This window comes from Ambystoma mexicanum, chromosome 8 (assembly GCF_040938575.1).
Source record: "Ambystoma mexicanum isolate Mex_15411 chromosome 8, UKY_AmexF1_1, whole genome shotgun sequence".
Lineage (NCBI taxonomy): Eukaryota > Metazoa > Chordata > Amphibia > Caudata > Ambystomatidae > Ambystoma > Ambystoma mexicanum.
Window position 1 is genome coordinate 293,781,377 of NC_090929.1, and position 25,668 is coordinate 293,807,044.

Consider the following 25,668-nt stretch of genomic DNA (forward strand, 5'->3'; position numbering starts at 1 on the left):
GGACGACTTTTCCCCTTGAGTTGGTGGGAAGAATCAACTCCAAAGTAAGCCACCTGGACATCCATCTCGGAGCTGGTTGAATTACCACAGAGCTGCTGCTGGAAACCGTATAGCCAGTGAGAGGAAAACCAGATTGTGTGAATTGCTTTTAAGCTGGCCAAGAGCACCAGGAAGATCCTCAGGACTCCCAGGAAGAATGACTGACCGAGCCTGAGCCCCCTCAACAGAGTGCGGGACCCCAGAAGCAAGGAAAGTCCATCTGAACAGCCAGGAACCGCTGTGTTGCTATTTGCAGTAGACGCGAGGAGCTGAAACACTGCACAGCCACTGAAAGTGAAGTTTGCTGGTTGCGAGTTTTGACTGTCCCAGTGCATTGCAGGAGTCTCCCCACATCCTCTCTCTTGTCCCCACGACTGAGGCCCAGGAACACTGAGACCTGCAGAGCTGCACAGGAACAGGACTCATCTGCTGCATCTTTTCTTCATTTTAAGGGTACTGTACAAAGTCTGAGAGAACTTACCTCTTGCTGTAGAGTTGCATGCATCTTCTACCACTCACAAGTCTTTTTTTTTTTTTTTTTTTTTAATCTGTTTTATTATTTTCATTGTGTCATCAACGTGAACATACACAAAAAACAAAGTGCAATCACACCCATCCCACCCTCCCCCCTCCCTATCCCAACTTGTCCGGGCCCAAACGTGTTACACCACCAGTTCATCCACGTGATTGTTGTGGGTCATCTGTGTCATCGCCAGAGGAGCTTCCCATGTTGGGGCTGAACAGCGTAACCGTTAGCTCCACCCATTGTAGTAGGTCGTCTGAGGTGTCCTGCCTTTGTTGGCACTGCGCCATCTCCCAGACCGCTGTCTCTGCGTTCGTCCATTTGCGGAGGTCTTGCCACCAAGTCAACAAGCAGGGGGCCCGCGGGCGCTTCCAATTCATTGCAATGCGTCTCTTCGCCAGTATATACATTAGGTCTTTTAGTTTATTGAGTGGTCTGTTCTTCTTGCTTCTGGGGTATATGCCGAGGATGCATGCTTTTGGCGTATGAACTTCTAGGGTGATGTTCGCCTCGGCCACCTTGGCTTTGACCTGGGCCCAGAAAGACTGAATGGCGGGGCATCCCCAAAACATATGTATCATCGCCGCGTGGGCTTCGTTGCATTTGGGGCACCCAGTGGTCACAGCTCCACTAAATCTGGAGATGACGTCTGGTGTGAGATACGCTCTATTCGTAACGTAGAATTGGATGAGTTGGAACCTGGCGTTCCTGGATACTTTCCTGTGGTATCCCATTATGGCCCCCCATTCATTGTCTTCGAATTGTGATCCTAGTTCCTGTTCCCACGCCGCCTTACACTGGAGGTTTCGTTGGGTGACGCTGTCTAGCAGTGTGTCATATATTCTTGAGGTCTCATGGCCACCCTCGGCCGCCCCGAGCAGGTCCTCAATGTGTTCGTGACCAGTATTTAACGGATCCGTTGGTGGCCAGCGGGTCACCAGTTTCCTAATCACTGCAATGTGGAGTAAGAACTGTCCCGTGTGGATACCAGAGACTTTTTGTAACTCCGCGAAGGTTAAGATTCCCTGATCATCCGCCAGGTCGCCCAGGGTAGCTACGCCGCAAGGTTCCCAAGTGTCTCTTATTATCCTATGGCTTCCCGGTCTGTTGGCCATGATGGCGGCTATAGGGATCTGAGGAGAGTAGGGGTCAGGGATCAGTGCAGCCTTGCAGGCCCTCCGCCAGATTTGGACGCCCAAGAGAATCAGGTATGAGTGAGGTTGTTTAGACTTGGGTTCAGACCATAGCAGGTCCCTGAGGAGCAATTGCGGGACTTGCGGCTGTAGCAAGCGAGTGTCCGTAGTGGCCTCGTCGGCCATCCATTGTATCACGTGCTTCAATTGTCCGGCCAGGTAATACAGTTCGAAGTTGGGCACTCTGAGGCCCCCCTTGTCATACGGTCTCTGCATCGTTTCGAGGGCGACCCTACGCCTGCCATCCTGCCACAAGAATGTTCTGCACAGTCTGTGTAGTTCGTTGAAAAATTGTCGTGGTATGTTGTGTGGTACGTTGGTGAAGAAATACAGCAGTCTGGGAAGCGCCACCATTTTCAGCAGGCCCACCCTGCCCGCTACCGATAGCGGCAGCCTGCTCCAGAACTCCATTGACCTTGCCAGGCCTTCCTTTGCCCTCACTGTGTTCAGTACGTGCTCAGTCTTGGGGTCTCTGTGCACTCTGATGCCCAGGTATTTGAAGGAGGAGGGTTCCCAGTTTAGGGCAAGATCGGGGAGCTGACCGGCCATTTTCCCGCTCAAGGCGGCGAGGGGGAATAGGCATGATTTGTCCCGGTTGATCTGGATCCCCGTGTATCTGTGAAATCTATCTAAGGTTTCCAGTATGTAGGGCAGTATGTGTGTGGGGTTTGTTAGATAGAGGAGCATATCGTCGGCGTACATGGAAATCACATGGTTCACCCCATCTACTAGTATGCCTCCATCCCCGTATTCCTGTCTCACATATGCTGCCACGGGTTCTATAGCTATAATATACAGCATGGGTGATAGGGGGCATCCCTGCCTAGTTCCTCGAGAAAGCTCCCATTTGTGTGAGAAGGTGCTGTTGGTGCGTACTCTGGCCTCTGGATTGGTGTAAAGGAGTGTGACCCATTTTATGTAGCTGAGCCCTATTCCCATCTTAGACATGGTGGCCAGGAGCCATCTCCAGCGCACTGAGTCAAATGCTTTAGAGGCGTCAAGGGATGCTACTGCACATTGTGTCCGTCTGCCTTCAGTGCTGTGGATAACATGGTGCAGTCTGCGTAGGTTTTCCGTAATGGTTCTACCGGGCACATATGCTGTCTGGTCTTGGTGGATCAGGGACGGGATGACTCTGCGTAACCTCATGGCCAGGATTGCTGCGAGAATCTTGCTATCTGTGTTCAGTAGGGATAGCGGCCTGTACGAGCCGCACTCTGCGCCATCTTTATCAGGTTTCAAGAGGGGTATGATGGTTGCCTCTCTCATGGTGCTGGGTAGTCGGCCTGTGTCGTATGCCTCGTTGAAGACTTGGGCAAGTAGTGGGGCTAGTTCGGCTTCGTAGGCCTTATAGAACTCGCCCGGGAGCCCATCCGGACCTGGGGTTTTCCCTGCGGGGAGCGTTCTAATGATCACTGCGACCTCGTCGGGGGTTATTGGCCCTTCCAGGGATTCAGCCGCGTGTTCCTCGAGGTGTGGTAAATCAATGATGTCCAATACATCCCCTATTTCAGTGTCTGTTGGCTGTGAGGGGTCGGTGTAGAGGGCCTGATAGTACTTCGTGAATATATGGTTTATGGTTGCTTGTGAGTACGTGTCTACGCCTTCATCATCGCGCATGTGGCAGATAGGTATTCTAGGGGTTTCCCGCTTGCAGAGCCACGCTAGTAGCTTGCCCGGTTTGTCACCGAGGGCGTGGTTTCTTTCGATGTATTTCGTGTAGCTGAGTTTCCCGAGGGCCTCCCAATGTTGTAGACAGGCCTTCTTTAGTTCGATTATGCTATGTACGTGGGCTGGGTCTGAGGAGGCCAAAGATTCTAGTTGCTGCAGCTCGTTTTCAGCAATAGCCAACTTAGCTGTGATAGACTTTTGGGCCCCCCCTATAGTGGCTATCGCCTCCCCCCTAATCACTACTTTGTAAGCTTCCCATGCCGTGCTGACATGTTGGACACTGTCCTTATTTGTCAGCCAATAGTTCGCCGTGCATTGCCTAATCTGTTCTTGGAAAGCCTTGTCTAACAGTGCTTCGCCTCTGAGTCTCCATGTGGGTATGGGGGGTCGCGGTGCCGTTAATGTCCAGGAGGTTACTATGGGGGAGTGATCAGACAGCACTCTAGCGAGGTATTGCGTGTCTACAAATGTGTCTAAGTGTTCCTCGCTCACCAGTAGGCTGTCGATTCTAGTGTAGACCGCGTGAGGGGGTGAGTAAAAGGAGTAGCCTCTTTCTTCCGGGTGCTGAGTCCTCCAGAGGTCTAGCAGGGCGTATTGATGTAAGAGGGCTTTCAGTATTTTAGCGGGAGGGGAGGGGCGGGTATGTTTGTTATCCGATCTGTCCATACGCGGGTCAAGGGTGCAGTTATGATCGCCACCCCATATGAGCGTGCCGTCTCTGTCCGGGCTAAGCCGGGTGTATAAGGAGCGGAAGAAGACCGTCGCATCATGGTTGGGGGCATAGGTGTTTACTAGGCAGAATTCTCTGCCGTCTATGGTGCCTCTGAGCAAGGCCATCCTACCTTCGTTATCGATGTGGGTGCATGCGAGGTTGACGGGAATGGTGGGGGCAATCCATATCAGGACTCCCCGTGCATAGTTAGAGTACGTGGTGCCTATCAGGGTTCCTCTCCATCTCTTAGCCAGTGCCGCAAGTTTCTGTGCATTCAGGTGGGTTTCCTGCAATAGGGCGATTCCTATCTTGTGGCGTTTGAGGAAGGTGTGGACCCTGTGTTGTTTGATGTAGCTGTTCAGGCCCCTAACGTTCCATGACATGACTTTAACAACGTTAGTCATGGGTGTAGCGTGAGTGTGAGGACGTGGGTGGGCTGCCCTGTGGTGTCGCCCCCCGGCCTATCAGTGTATGGTTCAGTGGCCTGCTCTGGCGGTGGCACTTAACAATACTAGTTTGAAGTGGTGATGTGTGGTGGTCAAGGTGGTTCCGGACTTTCCCATTAACTAACTGGGACGGGATGCTAACGGGCAATTTCCCGACCCTGCAAACAGTGAACTTGGCGTTAGCCAATAACAGAACTAGTCTAACGGGGTTCCCCCCATCCTGACATCCCCGTTTCTGCTCCATTAGACCTACGGTCCTCTGGTGCCCTACGGGCGGGTTAGATACCCAAAGAGATTCGGGGGTGCGGGCCAATCCCCTTGGTAGTGTCCGATACCAAGCGGTGCCATTCGGTCAGCTCCAAGACACTCGATGGTGCCACAATCTGCAAGGTGAGATTACTTCGCATACGTCCCGATAAAGTGGTTTCATTAGGCTTCCTTGGGGGTGCCGTTTTCTCTTGTTTTCCGTTGCCTTCCATCTATGTCAGGGATCTGCTCCCTGTCCATCCATTCATTTATATCTGTCGGTGATTCGAAGAGGTGCGTTCGATTGTTATGGATGATCTTAAGTCTGGCCGGGTATAGTAGCATGTATCGCAAGCCCGCATTTTTCAATCTGGCCTTGATGTGGGCGAATTGGGCTCTGCTCCTTTGGACTTGGAGGGTATAGTCCGGGTAGATTGCGATTTTGGCGGAGCCAGACTCAATGTGGCCCCCATTCCGTGAGTGGGCCAGGATAGTCTCTCTGTCTTTGTAATTGAGGACTTTAGCTATTATCGGCCTTGGCGGGTTCCCCGGTGGTGGGCGCTTAGTGAGGGATCTGTGCGCCCTCTCGATGGTGAACCCCTGAGACAATTTGCCGGCACCGACCTCTTGCAGCAGCAGATTTTCGACAAAGTTCGTGGGGTCGTTCCCTTCCGTCCCCTCCGGCAATCCGATAATTCTTATGTTATTGCGGCGTGCCCGTCCTTCCGCCTCGTCCGCCCTGTCTTCGAGGTTCTTGACTTTCTGGGCTAGGGCATCTACCTCTCTTAAGAGGCGAGTTTTGGCGTCAGTATTTTCTTTAACCTGGGACTCCAATGCCTCCGTTCTGCCCGCAATGGAGCGCACATCTTGTCTGAGTAGGTTTAAGTCGATGGCCATGGCATCTATCTTGCCCTCCATGGTTTTTTGGAGCGCCGTAATGGCTTCCAGTAGTTGCGAGTTCGTGGGTTCAGAGGGTCCTACCTCCGAGGTCGTCGAGGCGGCATCTGGTTTGAGGGCGCCAGTGGCTGCGAACGCCTCCATGGTTGTCTGCTTGTGCTTGTTCCTGGGGCCTTTTGCGGACATCTCTTGTGCGGGCGGGCTTGGAATGGGGGGCGCCGGCGGGTTGGGGTGCTGGGGGGCGAGGATTATGATCTCGGCAAACCCTTGCTTCCGGAGCGCCCCGGCCTCCAATAGGGCCGGTGGTAGAGTGCACCCTCTCTCAGGGATGATGCAGCAGGTTCGGTCGACGAGCCGAATGTCCCCCCAGCCCTGTTCCCACTCCGTACCTCGTAGCGCTGTTACCGGGTCTGAGCCCTTCGTTGTGCGCCTCTACCGCAGGGGAGGCGCACGGGGCAGATGCAGTCTCCGGCCGTCGGTCGACTGGGCCAATTCCCCCTGGTAGCCGGAGTCCGAGGCGAGCCTCCTTTTCCGCTCTGTGTTGGGCGCGATCCGGCGCTCGTCTCTTCCGCGGTCAGCAAGCGGTCGCCATTTTGAGTCGTGCGCTTTCCTCCTACACCACGGCGTTTCTCCTCGGTGAGGCCACGCACCGGCCCCAAAACACCGTCGGAAGGTCAGCCGACTGTACCGAAGCGATCTTCGGGTCGCAGGTGTAGTTTCATTTAAGGTGGATGCAGGTTGTGGGCCAAATGATGAGCGCATCAACGGAGCTGCTACGAAGCGCGGCTTCCTCACATGGCGGTCGGCCACGCCCCCCTTCTACCACTCACAAGTCTAATCAGCTTGTGGCCCTACATTTGATTCTTCTTTTCTTCAAAGTCTACTAAAACATTGTGCGAAGACTTTTCCATTTACCTACCAGAGGTACTTCATCCTATATAAGACTTTTGCCCATTTTCTTTGGCCTAGCCTATTGTACTGAATTACTCTTTCTGGAGGGATCCAAAAGTATTTGCCTGCTTAAAGGAGAGTTCCGGGACTTTTTTTTATTGTCCCTACGGTTCGGCCATGTGTTTTTAAGCATAACTCGGTAGATCGTAGAAAACTTTCCTATGGACCTTACCCGACTTTTCGTCCATTAACGCACTCGAAATCAGCCGCCATTTTATGATAATCCTATCATTTCCCCCCATCGACCTGGCTCACCTGCTTTTGCGGCACTAAATCAAATCCCCCGCCCCTGAGCCTGACATCAGCAGACGCGTACCGCCCATTTCCCAACGCCAAAGCACGTTTCGTGTCAACAATCGCTGCGCCTCAGCTAATGAAGTGTCGCCATGGAAATGGCAGGACGCCTCTTTCCTCAATAAGTATAAACACACTGTTTCACAACACACAGCAGCAGATTTTCGATTCCATTCCTCTCTCTGTGTTACTTTGAGTATTCTGTGACTCGTTTCTGTGCTCTGGTCAGCTACCTTCGCCGCTTCTAGGCCTTGTGAACACCTGTACCATCTCTGTAAATTATTTTACTTTCTTTACCACACAATGGCTACAATAATGCCGTATATGTACGAGCCCGAGTACACCGAGGAAGAACTACTGGAAAGGCAAGCACGCGAAAACGATGGGGATTCGGACGGCAGTTGGGAGAACCAGTCAACGGATGAAGAGCCTGGACCATGCCGCATGGACGGCGTCTCCACCTGGTGCACGTGCAATCGGTGCGAGCTAATGCCAACTGAGGAGGAGAACTGCTGCTGCCATGAAAATTCCGGGTGCTTGGCCTACATTTCGGAAGGCGAGCCAAGTCCGCAATGCATCACCGAGCTGCCAGAGTTCAGGGAAGCCTGCCTCTCACGGACCGTGTTGAGGATGATGATGGTGCTAATGCACGAACTTCGCGGCACTGTACGTCCGCGTAATCCGAGTAACGAGTAAGTATACTCTGGTTTTGATGTCAGTGATGCCACTACTATGTCATGGTCGTCTCCCACATATAAAATTACATCTACATATCATTCGAATGCATGTAAACTGGTTCCATATTGTGCATTTTCTAGATAGAATTTTTTTCAAAGCAGAATGACATTTTTTACCTGAATCGACATTGATAAGAAAGTTTTGTCATTTTAATACAGTTTGCATCTTTCATTTTCACAGGTGGTACAGGCTGGTGGCCTATCGTTGCTTCACTTGGTGGCTTCACGGGAGGCTCGGACACCGCGTTCGGAGAGTAATACCTGCCTGTGCGGTACTTGCCATTAGACAACATTTCCCCAGCGACAGTGGACAATACCGCGGATTTTCCCTGGATGTGCTGCAACCGGAACTTTACAATGTGTAATGTTTATTATTTATGTTCAATTGAAATTAAGATCTAAAATAAAACCCAACATATATTTTAACAATGCTTGTTTGGATTTTTTAAATGAATCTAGTGTGTCTCCATTGAATAGTCTTCCTGTGCCTTGTCTTGTCACACCACATGTCTCCGGCCAGCATCCTGCAGCCTGCCTCTTACATGCAGTTAGATGGCCTCTCCTTGGTGAGGCCCTGCGGCAAACGAGTCTTGTCTGCACGACCACCGCCCCAATCCACCCCCCCGCCCTATCAAAGGCAGTTCGCACCGGGGTACTTGCGCTGGCAAGTGGAGCTGTCAGGGAGCGATAAAGGCCAAGTGGTGCCGAAGACCATGTGCACTTCAAAGTGGTCTATAGAGCATGGGTTGTTGTTCCCATGTCTACCTCCAGACCCCTTGTCTCCTGCCAAGCACCCCCCCTCACGCTGGACGGCCCCCTGCAATCCACATAAGTGTGTCTCCATTCACGAGTCTTCCTGTGTCTTGTCTGCACGACCACCGCCCCAATCCACCCCCCCGCCCTATCAAAGGCAGTTCGCACCGGGGTACTTGCGCTGGCAAGTGGAGCTGTCAGGGAGCGATAAAGGCCAAGAGGTGCCGAAGACCATGTGCACTTCAAAGTGGTCTATAGAGCATGGGTTGTTGTTCCCATGTCTACCTCCAGACCCTGTGTCTCCTGCCAAGCACCCCCCCTCACGCTGGACGGCCCCCTGCAATCCACATAAGTGTGTCTCCATTCACGAGTCTTCCTGTGTCTTGTCTGCACAACCACCGCCCCAATCCACCCCCCCGCCCTATCAAAGGCAGTTCGCACCGGGGTACTTGCGCTGGCAAGTGGAGCTGTCAGGGAGCGATAAAGGCCAAGAGGTGCCAAAGACCATGTGCACTTCAAAGTGGTCTATAGAGCATGGGTTGTTGTTCCCATGTCTACCTCTAGACCCCGTGTCTCCTGCCAAGCACCCCCCCTCACGCTGGACGGCCCCCTGCAAACCGCATAATGCCACGACATATACACGTCATTCATTCACAAACACACCCCTGTTTCGAATTCTTTATAACCCACTTCATATTTCTAATGAGAACTACTTTGCACTTTGCTAGTCAACCCGTGAAGGTGCTGGTTATCTGCTCTTCGTCTCTGTGAACTTCCGTGACCACTTCGAGGAAACTCGTCAGTTTGCAACCTGTGAACTGCTCCCTGTTCTACGACAAGAAACTACTCTGATCCCTGCATCTAACTGTTTGTTCGTCAAGGTAAGGCCATGTACCATAATCATTTTGCGTGCAATTTCTTTTCGTTCAAGACAGTACATGCAAGTAACTAGTCACATGTTCTGAGTTTAGTCAAATTATTTTTCTATTTTTTTAAAGTTATTCAAATACTTATCCGCATGTGAATAACGTGTATAGTTCCAAGAACCAAAACGAACCTTGCATTGAACCTTTTATGTGTCATTTAATTTTTTAACACATTGGTATTCATAGAGAATTGTTGATCTTTACTTTTCAGAACTTTCCACAATGCCTGCCTGTTCCATTGGCGGTTGCCCTTCGAAGACCCATAATAAATCTGAAGGTATTATAATGCATGTTTTCCCTAAGACAATAGATCAGATAAGAGAATGGGTCCGATATTGCGGATATCCACCGTCTGAGCTTGAAAGTAGAGTCCTAGAAGTCTTTGCGGACAAGAGGGGTGATCGATACCGCATCTGCAGCAGGCACTTTAGCTCAGACATGTACTCCACATCATTGCTAATAAAGAAGAACACACCGCGAGCGAGGCGAAAATTGCTCTCAACCGCTATTCCCACTCTATTCGTCCACATCCCTCCACTGGTGAGTCAAGTTTATGTATTTATCTCTTGGCCTTGCGGTAGTGTGTAGCATTAGCTAACAATAATTTCCCCATTTATGTATCCACTCAATATGAAGGCGGAAGATTCTCCATCCGTGTCGTTATTGCAGTCATCAGCCACTTCAAGCGCCTATCGGGTAATCTTACTTGGCTATTCTGCCACTGACTTGTTTTAGGCATGTAAATCAATAGTTTTAATTTATCGTGTAATTATTTTACCTAATGGTACACCCTTGTACTCGTCCTCTAGTCTTTGTTTTCAGTTATAATTATTGTTATCCAAAATAATGCAAGTACAGTCTTTCAGGGAGATGCTGAGGAGTCCAACGTATTGACGACTACCGTTGATGTCACTCAGATGCTCGAGGTACGTTTCAGGACAGTTCCATCGATGGAGATCATCAGATCTTGCATTCTTGTAGCGTGATTGTTACACACAATGTTTCTTTCGTTTTTAGCCATTTATGTGTCCTTCTGTCGTCGCCCTCCTATGTGTCTTCTTTTTTCAATATTGTGTTCATTACTAATGAAAGTCCTATGTTTCAGGGAGTCGATGGAGCATTAGTCCAAGAAGAAGGGGGAGCATGCAGTTACGGGTCGGCGCAACAGCTTGCAGAAGTGTGCACCGCAGTTACATCGTCCCTTGATGTTCTTATGCATTTCGAGGTATGGATACTGACAGTTCGATCAAGCGAAATCATATGACGTCATTACATCCGCTATACTTCCTTCTTTATTAACGCAAGTACTATGTTTCAGGAAGATGACGGAGCTTCTTCTACAAGAACATCACCCCTAGTAGTTGATGCAGATCTCTGGGTGGTGACACTTCCAACGATCGAGCAAATCGAATCATATTTACATATCCATTATTTATTTTAGACAACTGATCATTTGTGCAGGTCTATTTAGATGAGCCGTTCACGCCTGCACAAAGTTTCTGTTCTTTTTATCAAAATAGAAAACCATACTAATGCAATTACTGTGTTTCAGGGAGTCACTGAAGCGTCATCTTCAATAATATCATCAATGGAAGTTTATGAGGAGCCCGAGGTATGGATCTTGACAATTCCATCTAACTAGATCAACAATGCGTGAATAATTGTCGTTTGAATGTTCTACACAAAGCGTTCATTCGTGTTTTGCTATTGACATGTACGTGGGTATTGGTCCCCAAGTACATTTTGTGTTTTCGATATTATTATACATACTAATGAAAGTTCTATGTTTCAGGGAGTCGATGGAGCGTCAGTGCGTGATGGATGTGCTTATCATGAAAATATAGTCGTTGCAGCGCGAGAGGAAGTGGAGACATGCACACACGAGTCGGAGCAACAGCGTCCTGATGTTGAAGTTCGAGGCAAGAAAGTTTCAAAGAAAAGAAAGCAAAAGAAGGTTAGTGTCCTGGTCACTATATTATGTTGTTTTTCACTGTTAATAGTTCAATACTGTAAGTTGTGTTTAAACTGAACATCCCTTTTCCAATCTGTCCTCTAGTTGCGAGTGGTTGTACGAACTAGATCTACACAGACAGTGAAGCGAACGAGAGATGTTGCTTGTCAAACCTTTTGGCAGGGACTTGAGACTGGAGATGCATCGTGCCAATGGGAAGAATATGAAGTGATTGACAACGGAGCTATACCACCACCAGCCATTGATAGTGAATGTCCTCCTGGTAGTTCGGATGCAGTCGGAGATCAATTCACAGAATCCACACCCGCGAAAACTAAGACCGCGAGAAAGTTGAAGAAATTGTTTTATTCACCCATCGCCGGAGAAGGAACGAATGTTGCAATGGAAGAGAATGAAGTGGACGACAATGAAACACCATCAATATCACTGAACATAGCGGAAGACGATATCAGAGATTCTACCTTTCATGTGAGTGACATGTCCTCAACGTTACAGGCCGAACCAGCTGGGATGCAGAGTGACAGTATAAGGAAAGAGGCCAAATTCATTGTATAAGATAGTTGTTTGATTGATATTATTATTCGGATGAAATGTGGGCATTCGGTTGGTGGGGAAGTATGTGGGGAGTCATTGATTAATGTGACTCGTGCAATTCGAGGCACTAACCTTAAAATACATGCCACCTGTACAAAATATCATCCTTTCTCATGGTCTGCACAACCTATGCTGGGACAACTGCCAGCAGGCAATCTACTTTGTGCAGCGGCTGCACTTTTTAGTGGTTCAAGTTTTAAAAAATTAGAGTCTTTCGTTCAGTTTCCATTTCATTGCGAAAACTCAGTTCTACAAATACCAAACAGATTATCTATTTCCAGCCATTAGCAAAGCTTGGAGAATGGAAAAAATGTCTATTGATAGTACATTCGCGGGCAAACGGTTCAGGCTAGTCGGTGATGGACAGTGCGACAGCCCAGGATTTTCAGCCAAGTACTGCACCTACCACTTTCAGGACATGGAAAGTAAGAAAATTGTGAGTTCGGTGGTCGTGCAGGTGTCACAAAGTACATCCTCAGTGGCCATGGAGAAAGTTGGCTTTGTAGCATCATTGTAGCATCATTGCAAGAACTACAATCGCGGGGAATGGTGATCGACCTGATAGCCACGGACAGACACGTTTCAATTGCCAAGACAATGAGAGAACAGTACAAAAATATAAATCACCAATTTGACGTTTGGCATCTTGCAAAAACAATCAATAAAAAATTGTCGGCTGCAGGTAAAAAAAAAGAAACGCAAGGTATTTCACAGTGGTCCAAGTCAATCAGCAACCATCTTTGGTGGAGCTCAAACATGTGGAGGGTCGTTGGAAATCCTACTGGAAAAATGGCGGTCAGTAATGCCACACTGTACAAACGTTCACCGATGGAACACGAACCAACATTTCCACAATTGTGAACATGGCCATTTGTCCACAGAGGAGGCACGGAAGAAGAAGTGGTTGATTCCTTCATCACCCACTCACAAAGCCATTGAAAAGATTGTATTTGATAAAACTATAACAAAAGCTTTGAGGGGACTCACGGAATTCTGCCACACAGGAGATTTGGAGGTGTTCCACAATATGTGCCTAAAGTACAGGCCAAAACGATTGCATTTTGGCATGGAGGGCATGATAAATCGGACTCTTCTAGCGGTCTTGACACATAACCATAATGTTGGCCGTCAACAAAGTAGGACGACCGGAACTTTAGGGACGCTTCGCTACAATAAGGCCTTCAGTAAAAGAAGTAAACAATGGGTGATCAAACCAGTGTTTGAGGATATGCAATATGAGTTTAGTGAAAGACTTATTGTTGACGTCCTAGATAGGCACATAAATGGAGTTGTGAACGAACCTGTGCAGGGGACAACTGCATTGCCACCCAACATTGCCTGTGTTCCATGTCCACCTAAAGAAGAGCTCATTGAGAAATACACATCACGGTTTAAATGATTGTAATTTGATTGTCTGTTCTCTCGAGTCTCCTCATGTTGCAGGCCCATTGAATATGTGTATCTATGTATTGTGTAAATAAAAGTGATTGCTCAGTGTACATGCAATGTGTCTCTCCACCGTTGCCCCTCCCTTCACTGTGCAGTTGTGCGAACCACCCGGGTGTCACCTGTGACTTTGCTCTGGAGTCTCCTCATGTCGCAGGCCCATTGAATATGTGTAGCTATGTATTGTGTAAATAAAAGTGATTGCTCAGTGTACATGCAATGTGTCTCTCCAACCTTGTTCATTTGCGCATTAAATTAAACCAAACAGTAATATAAATCATTTTTCAAAAAATATAGAATGTCTCCGTATTTATGGTTCTGTTGGGCTGCAAAGCACGCAGACAAAATGCAAAGATGGAGTGTAAATTTCAAGTCCTGTGAGATGGCCTTAAACTGAATGTAGCTAACTAGGAATGTGTGCTCGTTCAAAGTGAAGGTCAGCTGCTTTGATTTTTTCTCGGGTGCCAGAATGGCCCACGACTCAGTATAAGGTTCTATTGTTATTTGACCTTGACAGGCCGGGACCACGTAAGAAACGATAATGAATATAATTTCAGAAACGAAAGCCATTTCATGTTCGTTCATTAGAAGAAATAACGTCGGCATAGAAGGAGTGGTATTTCGGGGCTGCCCTACGCACAAACACAATGGAAAATGCAAATATAATGTAAGTAACTCTTTAGATGAGTTTATACCGCAATTTAATTACTATACAGTAGCTTACCGCGCACTAGAACCGTCTCCTTTTACGGAAGCACCTCAAAACCTACCTCTTTGCTTCTGCTTTCTCTCCCCCTCTCCCCTGCTACAACTGGTCCACTGTCTGCGATCTCGGTCCTGGGCCCTTCCACTCTCCACCTGCACTCCCTGTCAACCCCTGCACTGGGGGACTGTCTCAGTATCCTACAGCCCCCCCTTGACGTATAAAACCCAGTTGCACTGTCCTAGCTATGAAATAATTTCCCGACCTAATATATAAAATGAATAATTTTAATAAAGATCTGATGGTGAGACTAATTTCATTTTTTATGTTTTTCAAACAGGTACTTCATCCATTACTGTCTGTGTCACGAGTACCAGACACCGGCGGATAGGTTCTATAATCGCCAATTGCTTATCCGCGTGAACAACGTTAGCACCCTGACCATTTTGTGGGACGATCGCCAAGTACAAGTATGCCCTTACGCGGTACTAACGGCTAGATGCAACATACAGACCGTTGTGGTGGCCTAGTGCCTCGTTGTTGGAACAGCCATGCGATTATCAGTGCGACCGAAGAGCTTATTTTATCGTAAACCAACACCCTGTGTACTGGACACGAACATCGCTTGCCTCAAGACGAACTATTTTGGATCGAGAGCAAAGAAAAATGCAAATCGCTGAATATTCTCTAAACATTGGATGTCAAATAAATGTACTTTGCCAAATGTACAATCTTGCAGTTTGCTTTTAAACCACAGTTTCATATTCCGAATTGTGGCCCTGTATTGTGAGATGATCTAAGACCCTGTGTACAGCAAAGGAACATCGCGTGCCTCAAAACGAACTTTTTGGAACGTGAGCAAATAAAAATGAAAATCGCTGAATATTCTCTAAACATTTGATGTCAAATAAATGTACTTTACCAAATTTACAATCTTGCGGTTTGATTTAAAAGTACAGTTTCATATTCCGAATTGTGGCGCGCTGTGTTGTGAGCTAATCTGTGTTGATTTCCGGGTTCTGTGTAGAGTCGCGTAGAAGACGCCTGGGCGCGTTTGCCTACGCAGCACAGTCACGTCACGGATAGAGGCGGGGAATATGAATGTTTTGATAAAGTCTGTTTCAGGGGCGGGGGATTTGATTTAGTGCCGCAAAAGCAGGTGAGCCAGGTCGATGGGGGGAAATGATAGGATTATCATAAAATGGCGGCTGATTTCGAGTGCGTTAATGGACGAAAAGTCGGGTAAGGTCCATAGGAAAGTTTTCTACGATCTACCGATTTATGCTTAAAAACACATGGCCGAACCGTAGGGACAATAAAAAAAAAGTCCCGGAACTATCCTTTAGGAATATTTGTGGTCTCTTGTATGTTCAAAATAATCTTTTTGTTTTGACTTATTACCATATGATTCTAAATACTAAAGTGATATATTAATGTCCCCAGCACCCTAGGAATTGAAGTCACCTGAGGGTGTAGGTAGTGTCTGTGGGCCATCCCAAAAGGGTATCTACTGATTTAGAGATATTAAGAGTGTGTATTTCATGAAGTGTATTTGAGTGTTACAATTATATTGCTCCCTTCTGAAGAAGGCTTATTCTAACTGACTGATGAATATATTAATAATTGTTTATTCAAGAAACCTTGAGTGTAAGAGTTTATTTGAATACTTGTAACTATAAATCGCTGTGTAACTCCACTACAGCTCACATTGACCCCTCTTGAGATAAGCCTGGCTTCTCAACACGCTACCATAACTGTGTAGTACAAGCTTATACCAAAGGTTGGGTTTCCTATACCTGTAGTCAGAGTTGTTTGTAGTGTTCCCAGAGGGTACTGCATACAAACTTTGCCTAACAGAGGTTTGAGTAGTAGGGGTGGCCCAGTCTTGTACGTTGCTATGCAATGGCCTTATTTCACCGCCTCCTACCTCATGTCCAAGGTAGACCACTTTACCCTGACCGACACCTGCTTGCCTTTATGGTCTGATGGGCCTGTTCAAGAGCCTGCAAAACATATCCAAGGTGGTCAAGATACGCTTCCCAAGTGGGGCTGAACACTGCAATGTCATCCAAGTATGCCATGCAGAAGTCCTCCATCCCAATCAGAACATTCACCATCTTTTGGAATGTAGCAGGTGGAATTTTGAGTCCAAAAGGCATAACCTTAAACTGGTAGAGGCATCCTGGGGTAGATAATACAGTTTTATCCTTGGCATGGTCCGTCAGAGCTATTTGCCAATGGCCTGATGTTAGGTCATATGTACTGAGGAACTTGGCTGAACCAAGTTTGTCCACCAGCTCATCTGTCCTAGGTAAAGGATGGGCATCAGTTGTGGTGACTGCATTCAGAGCTATATAGTCCATGCAGAATCTCAACTCCTTGGATCCTGCCTTTGGCACTAGTACAACTGGACTAGCCCATGGACTTGTGATTGGCTCTATTTCCCCAAGATCAAGCATATTCTTGACCTCTTCCTTTATGTGGTTTCTTACATGGTAACCCCTGCTTTTGACAGGGAGACATTCACCAATGAGTATATCATGTTGGCCCCAAGGGGTCAATCCTGATGTGAGTGAAAACAGGGGGGCAAACTGATTAAACAGAACTTTGCACTCCTGTTGTTGCAGAGTCAGATCAGAAGAGAGATTGACTCCTTTTTTTCCCATCTAAAAGTTGTCCCCTGAGATGGTCAGATAGAGGCTCACTCTTCTCCTCCTCTTGATCAGATGCTAAAATCAAAGCTCCTAGTTCTGGTCTGGATACATAGGCCTTTAGGCGGTTAGTGTGAAAGACCCTAGGGGCCTCCTTGGGATTGCCCAAGTCCACTAAGTAATTGACCTCTCCAAGTTTGCCCACAACCTTGAAGGGTCCAATCCATGTGTCCTGTAAGGCCCTCTGCCTTGTAGGTACCATAACTAGAAGTAGCTGGTCTGGATTAATCTCCACCATGTTGGCCTTCTGGTCATGCCAATGTTTAACCAGAGCCTGACCTGCTTTCAAGTTATCAGAAACTTCTGTCATCATCTGTATCATTCTCCTTCAGAGACCTAACACATAGTCAGTGACTCTCACTGGCTTGAGGGAGGGAGGACTCTCCAACTCTTCCTTGATTAGGGCCAATGGACCTCTAATCGGATGACCATAGAGGAGCTCAAAGGGGCTGAAACCAACCCCTTCCTGAGGGACTTCGCTATAAACAAAGAGAAGGCATGGCAGTAGAAGGTCCCACTTTTTTTTTATTTTTTATTAAAATGATTTAGTTTGAAATCAAACTTTACATTATTATTTTGTGTACTAATACAAAACATTTCAACTTTCTTCATATCTTCTAAAATACTTATGCAAGGAAAAAAGAAAGAGAAAAAAAGAAGAAAAGAAAAACGGCGCCTCATCAATCCATCAAGAATAATTATTGTTAATCTCGGTCAGTATCTAAAATCTTTATCGTTTTCACTGCTTCTATTCCAGAAGGTCCCACTTTCTTCTAAGGTGTTCCTCTAAAGCAGCAATCGTGCTCTTCATAGTTCTATTAAACCTCTCCACCAACCCATTGGTTTGGGAATGGTGGGCTGTTGAGAACTTGTAGGTCACGCCACAGTTTTTCCACATGGCTTGCATGTAGTGGGACATAAAATTGGTCCCCCTGTCTGAGATAGCCTCCTTAGGAAAACCAACCCTGGTAAAAATACCAAGGAGGGCCTTAGCCATTCCCTGTGCAGTAACAGTCCTCATAGGTATGGCTTCAGGATACCTGTGTCATGAGGCCTACCCCCGGGCATCGGGATCGAGTCCATCAGCCCCGGGAGCAGGCATCCAGATACTCATTAAAACCCCAAAAGCCCCGGCTGGGGGCTGTTTGGATACAGTCCTTGCCCCAAAGGCACCAGGCTCATAGACTTTACTTACCTTATACTATTTCATTACAGGGACTATTTTTCACTCGGGTGTGGTTCTGGGGAACTTCTTACCTGGGACTACTTTGCAGGCTATTTAAACCACGCCCGAACAGCAGCCCATGCTTAGCGTTATTCTGCATCCAGCAGCGTGACGCTCACCGTGTCTGCAAGTCAGCATCCAGTCTTCTGCCACGCCCGCCTCGAATCCGGAGCTCCTAGACAAAAGGAAAAAGAAAGGAGAAGAGGTTAGATCACAGACATTATTTGATTCCTTACCTGATTCCGGACCCAGCACATCTCTGTGCCTGGAAAGGACATTATTTCAGCACACATCGCTTCACCAGCAGCAGCGCCGGGCTATACTCACCAGTCCACCGCATCTTTCGACTCAGAGCTGCCTCCATCATTTTCTTCGTTGAAACCCAGCACCTGGGGGGAAAACAAAAGGAATAACAAGGTGAGCCGAGAAAACCAACAAAGACAATCTCTTTGCCACCATAGGCTTACCTGCTTACCACCGGAGGTATTATTCTTTAATTCGCCGAATCTTCCTATGCCGCACCTATAAAGGGAGAGAAAACAGCAAGTTAAACTCATGCAACTTTTACCGGGCAGTGTTTGGTAATACAGACTCTTACTTGAACGCCATCAGCAGCCTCCAGGCAATATTCTTTTGGACCCAGCTGCAATCCAAAGAGGGAATGGAACAAGAGTGAACATCACACATATTGAACTCTTTGAACTTTATAGACACTGGAGTCAATATTCCTCCGGAACTGCTCCAGTACCTTCAACCCAGTGAAGTAAATGGTATCTACGCGCCCCTGCATGCCATGCAGGATGGAGAGCTCATCATTTAAAAACATAAGTTGAGGTTACCAAAAGCGATATCGGAGGTGATTAGTGGGGAGAACGAGAACTGTTGGGGGGCCATCACTAAAGTCCACGGGTGGCTAAATCCCTTTCTCCACTTTCAGGAGAATACTTCTACGAGTCCAGCAGACAAAATTAGGCGGGCCAGTCCAGACTGTCATCTCTTCACTACGCATCACGTTGGTGGAGACCGCAGCTGTCCGGGTCCTATCGACGCCCCTGTGGGAACCAGGTGAGCGTAACAACCTGGTAGCATGGTCTACCACAAAAAATATAAATCGGTTGCCTGAAGATGTAGGAGGGTCTAGGGGACCAAAAATGTCAATCCCTATCCTCTCAAAAGGAACTCCCACCACTGGGAGAGGCACCAAGTGTGACAGCTTCGACAGAATCTATCTACATCAGACCCCATCTTGGGCCACTAGAAATACTGAAAAATCCTTTCCTTGGTCTTCTTAAAACTTAAGTGACCAGCCATGGGAATCTCATGGTCTAACTGTAGAAACTGTTGTCTCACCACCTGAGACACTACAAGTCTTCTGTAGTGCCCTGGGGTAGTCTCAATAGGCTCACTGTAAAGGAGGCCATCCTGCCAGTACAGCCTGTGCTTCCCTGGCTCTTGCCCTTCCAGTTGGGAAGCTGCCTGTTGGCGAAGTCCTTAAAGAGTATAACTCTCTTTGACCTCTCAAGTCTGTCCTAGAGGGTCCACCTTCTGCAAGCAAAGTCTGCAGCTCAGGGTGGTCTTTAGGATCCAGATCTCCAAAATAGGGAAGGGCTTCTTCCAGCTCTTTTTCGCCAGTAGCTGATTCACCATTTCCTGGTTGATCCTCACACTCTGCCTCAGCTGGTGGAGGGGTCACAGGTGTGACCTTGAACTGTCCTCTCGGTGATGTCCTTGTCCTTTGAACAGGTGTGGCACCTTTCTTCTTTCCTGAGGATCGGTTACCCCTTTGCCTCCTTCTTTGCCTTGAAAATAGAAGGGTGTCCTTCCTGCGTACTGGAAGTTATAGGTTCTTCTGTAACTTCCCACTGAGAGTCATTGAAATTTGCCTCTCTGGCCAATCTAGTTTGCTGCTGCTTCCTTTTACTGTGAGGCCTGGGGGTGCTCGATACAAATCCAAGAGTCTTTAAGTCATTCCCCAACAGGACTCTCCCAGGCACCTCACTTTGTACACTGACAGGTATTCTTACAGTCATATTGTTGCACTGGATGAGAGCTGGTAGTATAGCAACCATCTGGAGTGGGCCTCCTGCAAGTTTAGTGGGACCTTTAGGTGCCTTAGCAACATCCTCAGGCTTGAAACAAGTTTCACCCACCACTGTAATGCTGGCCCCAGTGCCTCTAATGACAGGGGTCTCCTGGCCATTTACAGGTACGCTGTCCTTGTGGTATTCAGTTGTGTTATCTGGAATAGAGTTATACACATCTACATTCTGCTGTTCCCACAGACCTAGGGACACTAAAGAAACACTGGCTGGGACTCCAATGGGGTCTTCAGCTAATAATTGAAAGTTACCACTTGCCATATGAACTTCTTCCTCTGGGATGAAGGCTAAGGAGGCAGTGTGGACCCCTGAAGGTTTACCCTTGCATCTGGGATCCCCTTTCACATGGTCAGTTGACCCACAAGCACAACATGTACCAAATGTTATTTGCAATGGGGGCTTCTTCTGACCTCCCTCCGGTTTAGCACCAGAGGTTTCACTAGACTGACCTGGTTTCCCATGGTGTTTACCCTTTTTCTGTTTGTGGCCCGCTTTTGGGTATTTGGAATTTGAATTCTCTTTTCCATCTTTCTTGTGCTGCTTCCCGGCATCCTTTTTGCGAGTGGCCCCAGAATCCTTGTGAGTGGCCGTGTTGGCAACCCACAAGTCAGCAGCCTTTGATAACTTCTTTGGATCAATCTCTTTTGAGTCAATCAAGTGCTGTCTCAGCTTAGGAGAGCAGACATCAAAAATAGATTCTAACAGAAACAGATTTCACATTCCTTCGAAGGTGTTCACTCTGTAACCCTTAACCCAACCATTTATGTTTTTCAAACATTCACACACCCAGGTAGCCTAAGGGGTACCATCAGTCTTTTTGGGGGCCCTAAACCTCTTAAGGTACTGGGAAGGAGTTTTCCCAAATCTAGCTATCAAGGTCAGCTTCACATTCTCATACTTCTGTCTTTCAAGGTCACCCACATCCATTACAGCATCAGTTGCAACCTGGGGAAGCCTAGACAAAAGCCAAGGAATCAGCCGATTCCCTGTGAGACCCTGAAACCCATGATTGTATTCAAAGGCACCCAACCAATCAAAAATATCAAGTTTCACATCATACATACTCACTGCTTCTTTAGGCGAAGCCTCTTGGGACTGGAAGACCTAGAGGACTCTTGTAGGGAAACATTTTCAAGAGACAATCTTTTCATTTGAAGAGCATGTTGCATTTCCAATTCCCTGAGTTTGATGTCCTGATGTTTGGCTTCAGCTTGAGCTTGCAACTTTTTAAATTCCAATTCAAGTCTCATTGTTTCAAGAGACACATGTTCTGGACTCAGTGTTGGATCTTGTGGGGTCCCTGTGAGCATGGCTTGAGGCAAAAGAGCAGTCTGTGGCAAGGAGGGACTCCTATCCTGGGACTCCTCTACCTCCTCTGACTCTTCTAAGACATTAGAGTTAGACTCTGAACCGTCATCCTCATTATCTATTTCCACATTTCTCGGGTTAGTAGGTGTTGAAGGCCTACTACCCAAACTTTGGTGATTCAACAACCCTGTAATCAACTCATGTTTCTTTCCTTTTACAGTAAGATACCTGACTTTACACATGCTTTTCAGTTGATCTACTGTTAAAATGATCAAGACTGAAGTTATCCATATTCGGCATGTTACAATTGCTGTTCTGATGTAGCTTATCCTTGTGGGGGTTTATTTGAAGACAAGCAATTCAAAATACTCAATGTAACAACTGTACCATAGATCCCACTCCTGCCACCAGTGTTAGGCAAGATTGTATGCAGTACCCTGTGGGAGGATGCACCAGCCTTGTCCTCTTGGCAATAGTTAACCCCACCTTTGGTATACGTCTGTACTACACAAGTTGGTAGAGGCACTGAGCAGCCAGGCTTATCTCAAGAGGGGTCAATGTGAGCAGTAGGGTTGCAACATAGTTTCACAATGACAAGTATCCAAGTAACACTTACACTCAAGGTTTATTGATTAAATATGTGTAATTAATTTAAACAGTCGGTTTGAATAAGCCAAATATGTAACACTTAAATATACTTCAAAATACACACACTCAGTTTCAATTTAAACAGTAAATACCCTTTGGGGAGGACACACATACACTTCCTACACCCTGAGGTGACTTCAATAGTTAGGACACTGTGGACATTGATATGTCACTGGTACATTTAGAGCTATACTGAGTTTGGTTAGGGAAGGAAACAATGGTTAACACATTTATCAAACAGGTAAGCACTTTTGAACCCCCCAATGCAATGTAGATTAACCCTTTCCCAGATATACAAGTAAGGAATGTATGACTTTTTGGAGGAACAGATCAAAACACAAAGTTGGAGGTTAGAATTGTCTTCAGGGAGCCAGGACAGCCAATGTCATTTGAGCAAAGTATAGGGGAGCTGAGGCACTTCTTGAAGGTAAGTAAAAAGTCTTGCACAGTGTTATAGAGAGCTTTGTAGAAAAAAATGAAATCACTGTTGGGCCACAAGCTGGGACACTTGTGATGGGCTAAGCTGCAAGCAACGCTGCAAAAGGCAGCAAATGCAAGTCTCAACTGACAGCAAGCAAGCTACATAACAAGAGGTATGTACTCCTTAGTTCACAGTACCTTGGGTCTGGAGAAATTGGTTCCAGCTGGCTTCTGTGCTTGTTGTAGTATGGCAGATCCTGTTGTTCCTGGGCCTCAGTTGTGAGGACAAGAGGGAGGACGTCTGGGGACTCCTGCACTATGATTCGAAGGTCAGCGGCAGCAATGGGCAAAGTTCAGATCAGCAGCACTTCACGGTTTCAGCTTCTCGGAAATAGCACCACCGCGGTTCTTGGACACCGTGTGGACTTTCCTTGCTTCTGAGGTCCAGCACTCTGTTGGGGTGGCTCAGGCTTGGTCAGCCCTGCTTCGAGAGAGTCCGGAGGATCTTCCTGGAGCTCGGGTCTGGCTTAGAAACGATGCACTCGATTCTCGTGTTCCTGTCTCCTGGCACTCGGCTCCTGCAGCAGCAATGGAAGTACAGCCAGCAAAGAGAGGATTTCCAGATGAGTTTGCATTGGGGTCGATTGGTCCCACCAACTCAAGGGGAGAAGTCGTCCTTTGCTGAGCTTCTCTAGTCAAAGCAAATTCTGAGCTTCGGCACTGCAGCAGGGCTTCCCCGGGCAAACCAACGGTCCAGGAGTTGCAGAAAGCTTCTCTTCCAAGTTCTTCTTTGGATTCCTTTGTCCAGTGGTCGACTCTGCCTTCCTTGCAAAAGACCTCACCTTTTATGCAAGTCTCTCCCATTTATTCGCAGCCTAGTTGTCACTCACATAGCAGGGTGGCTGTTCTCCCAGGACAGCCAGCCGGCCAATCACCTTTGGGTGCATTCCTGTAACCAAGGAGACTAAGCACAGGGAGTTTCGGGCACCCCCCTCGCTTCCTTCCCTGCCAGACACGCTGGAGCCAGAGGCGGGCTTCAGCAGTGAAAACCGCCAAAGACAAAACAAACAAAGGGACCAAACCTGGTTTGCCGCTGAGTAAATCTCAAAAAGGACCTTTACAACAAGAAATGGCCAAAAAAGACGGCCGGGCCATTTTGACAAAATGGGCACCCATGGGTACTATACTGCAGCTGCAAGCACAGCCCGCGGTATAAAAACACAATGTTAAGAAAAAGTAAACCACTGCCACCTGCCATTCATTGTAGAAAGGGTAACATAAAAAAGTTACATAAGAAAGTAGACAAAGGGCATACTAAGTTACCCCTCCAGCTCTCTATGGAAGATAGTGTGTGCTCGTTCTACAAAATTACAAAAGGTAAGTAAAGTCATTTTCACTTTACTGCTCTTGGAAAGAGTAGTTTAACCAAGAGAAGGTATTTAAACCTTTGGGAACTCTGAAAGACGTCCCTGTGCCACTGCACTGAAGGTGCTGTGTGTCACAATGTAAAAAGATGCCTGTGGAGTTCATCAGACTCCAAAACCAAAAGAAACAGTGTGCAAATCAACAAAAAATACATGAGAGAGTGGGAAAAAGGTCTCACTCTCACCAGGATAAACATTAAAAGTCCTAAAGTCCAGCAAAAGAACTTTGGGTTGTTAAGGCAGAAGGGAATTAGCACATTTCTGAGAACTCTCCCTAACAAGGTGGTAGCCAATGAGGCTGGGGTATGAACACTGTATACAGTGTCCGTCATCAGTGACAATGTCTCCTTATAAGGTTTTGTTTGCTTTGAACTAACTGAGAGCTCTGTGGCAGTTGGGTTCTACGGGAGCCTGTGTCACCTTCTTTCTTTTTGTATACAAAAGAAACTTTTTTCCTTGCACAGAGGATTTTTCTTTTTTTGTCTGGAGGTCTGCCTTACACCAGCTCCAGTTTGGGCTACTGCGGTAGAAAAGTCATTGTTACATGTTTTGGCTCAGAACTCAACTGCGACATATGTCCCCTCCTGTCACTGTGACCGTTCCTGAAACCGACATTCTTGCATCTGGTTGTCCATTCTGAAGAGTACTCCACTGGTGCCTGCTGAAAAGAGGTTGTACCAAGTTCCTGTACCCAAGCGGAACTCTTCTTGCACCTGCAGCTCCTTCCAAGTCTGGAGAAAAACGGACGGGTGGTAAATTGTAGCAATACTTAATCTCCCACCCAGCTCCACCCCTAAAAAGTTTGACTATGTTTTGAAATGTTTACCATTGTTTGGCTTTGGCAAAACTTGTGCTGGAAGTCCCCAAAGGCTGGACACAGTCATATTCACCATAATACGTCCAGTTCTGCCTTTTGGACCCTTTCTCACATCCACAAGACCCTCCTCCTAACTTTTCCCACTTTCTAAAACCATTGAAATCTTTGTGAACTTTTGGGCAACAGGCCCCATACAACTTAGGGAAGGAATTTACAAGTTTGAGCCGATATTCCTGTGGAATGTTGCTGTAATAATAATTAACTTACCTTACCTTTCAGGCATTGGGGGTGGGAGGTGCGTGGGATGAACTGAATGTTTTACACTAACTCACTAATTGTGTATAAGTATTTTTGCTATTTAGTATTATGAGATGTTAGTACCTGTCATTAGTCATTTTTCATAGTGTTCTTGGCCCTACATAAATAGTATTTTAGTACTAACCTGTCTAAGTGTAATCCTAGTTTGCTCACTTTGCTGGACTCATTGTAGACCCCTTACCACACACACTCACTCCTGAGACTTCGCCTTGACTGCTCTTCATGCTACCTTGATTGGTTTGGCTACAACTCCCAGAGTTGTCCCTGTTCACTATAACTAGATTGGCCTCCTAATTTCTGTCCACCAGGCCAGAGTTTAGAAATCCAGTCTAAAACTCAGCATATAGTTGACTCCCAGAATCCATCCACAGGGCTGATTCTGAAAATCTATCTTAACAATGGACATATAGAGAGAATACACATTAGGGATACTTTAGTTTCTGTGCTCTGTATCCTAAAATAAAAATGACAGGTCTAACATGAGTGTGGGAATTACTTACAAATCAATGTTGCACAGATCATATGTTTGGAGCAGAGTAGCAATAGGGTAGGAGTATGACGAATTGGAGTGCAGGGGACCATGTACATCTGTATA

The 25,668-nt window shown here is 47.1% G+C and overlaps 1 protein-coding gene across 1 annotated transcript in view; it reads left to right on the top strand.

Annotated features, from left to right (window-relative positions):
- The window catches only part of LOC138471850 (ER degradation-enhancing alpha-mannosidase-like protein 3), a 996,165-nt gene that overhangs the window by 563,517 nt on the left and 406,980 nt on the right, over nucleotides 1–25,668 (top strand). The window lies entirely within an intron of this gene.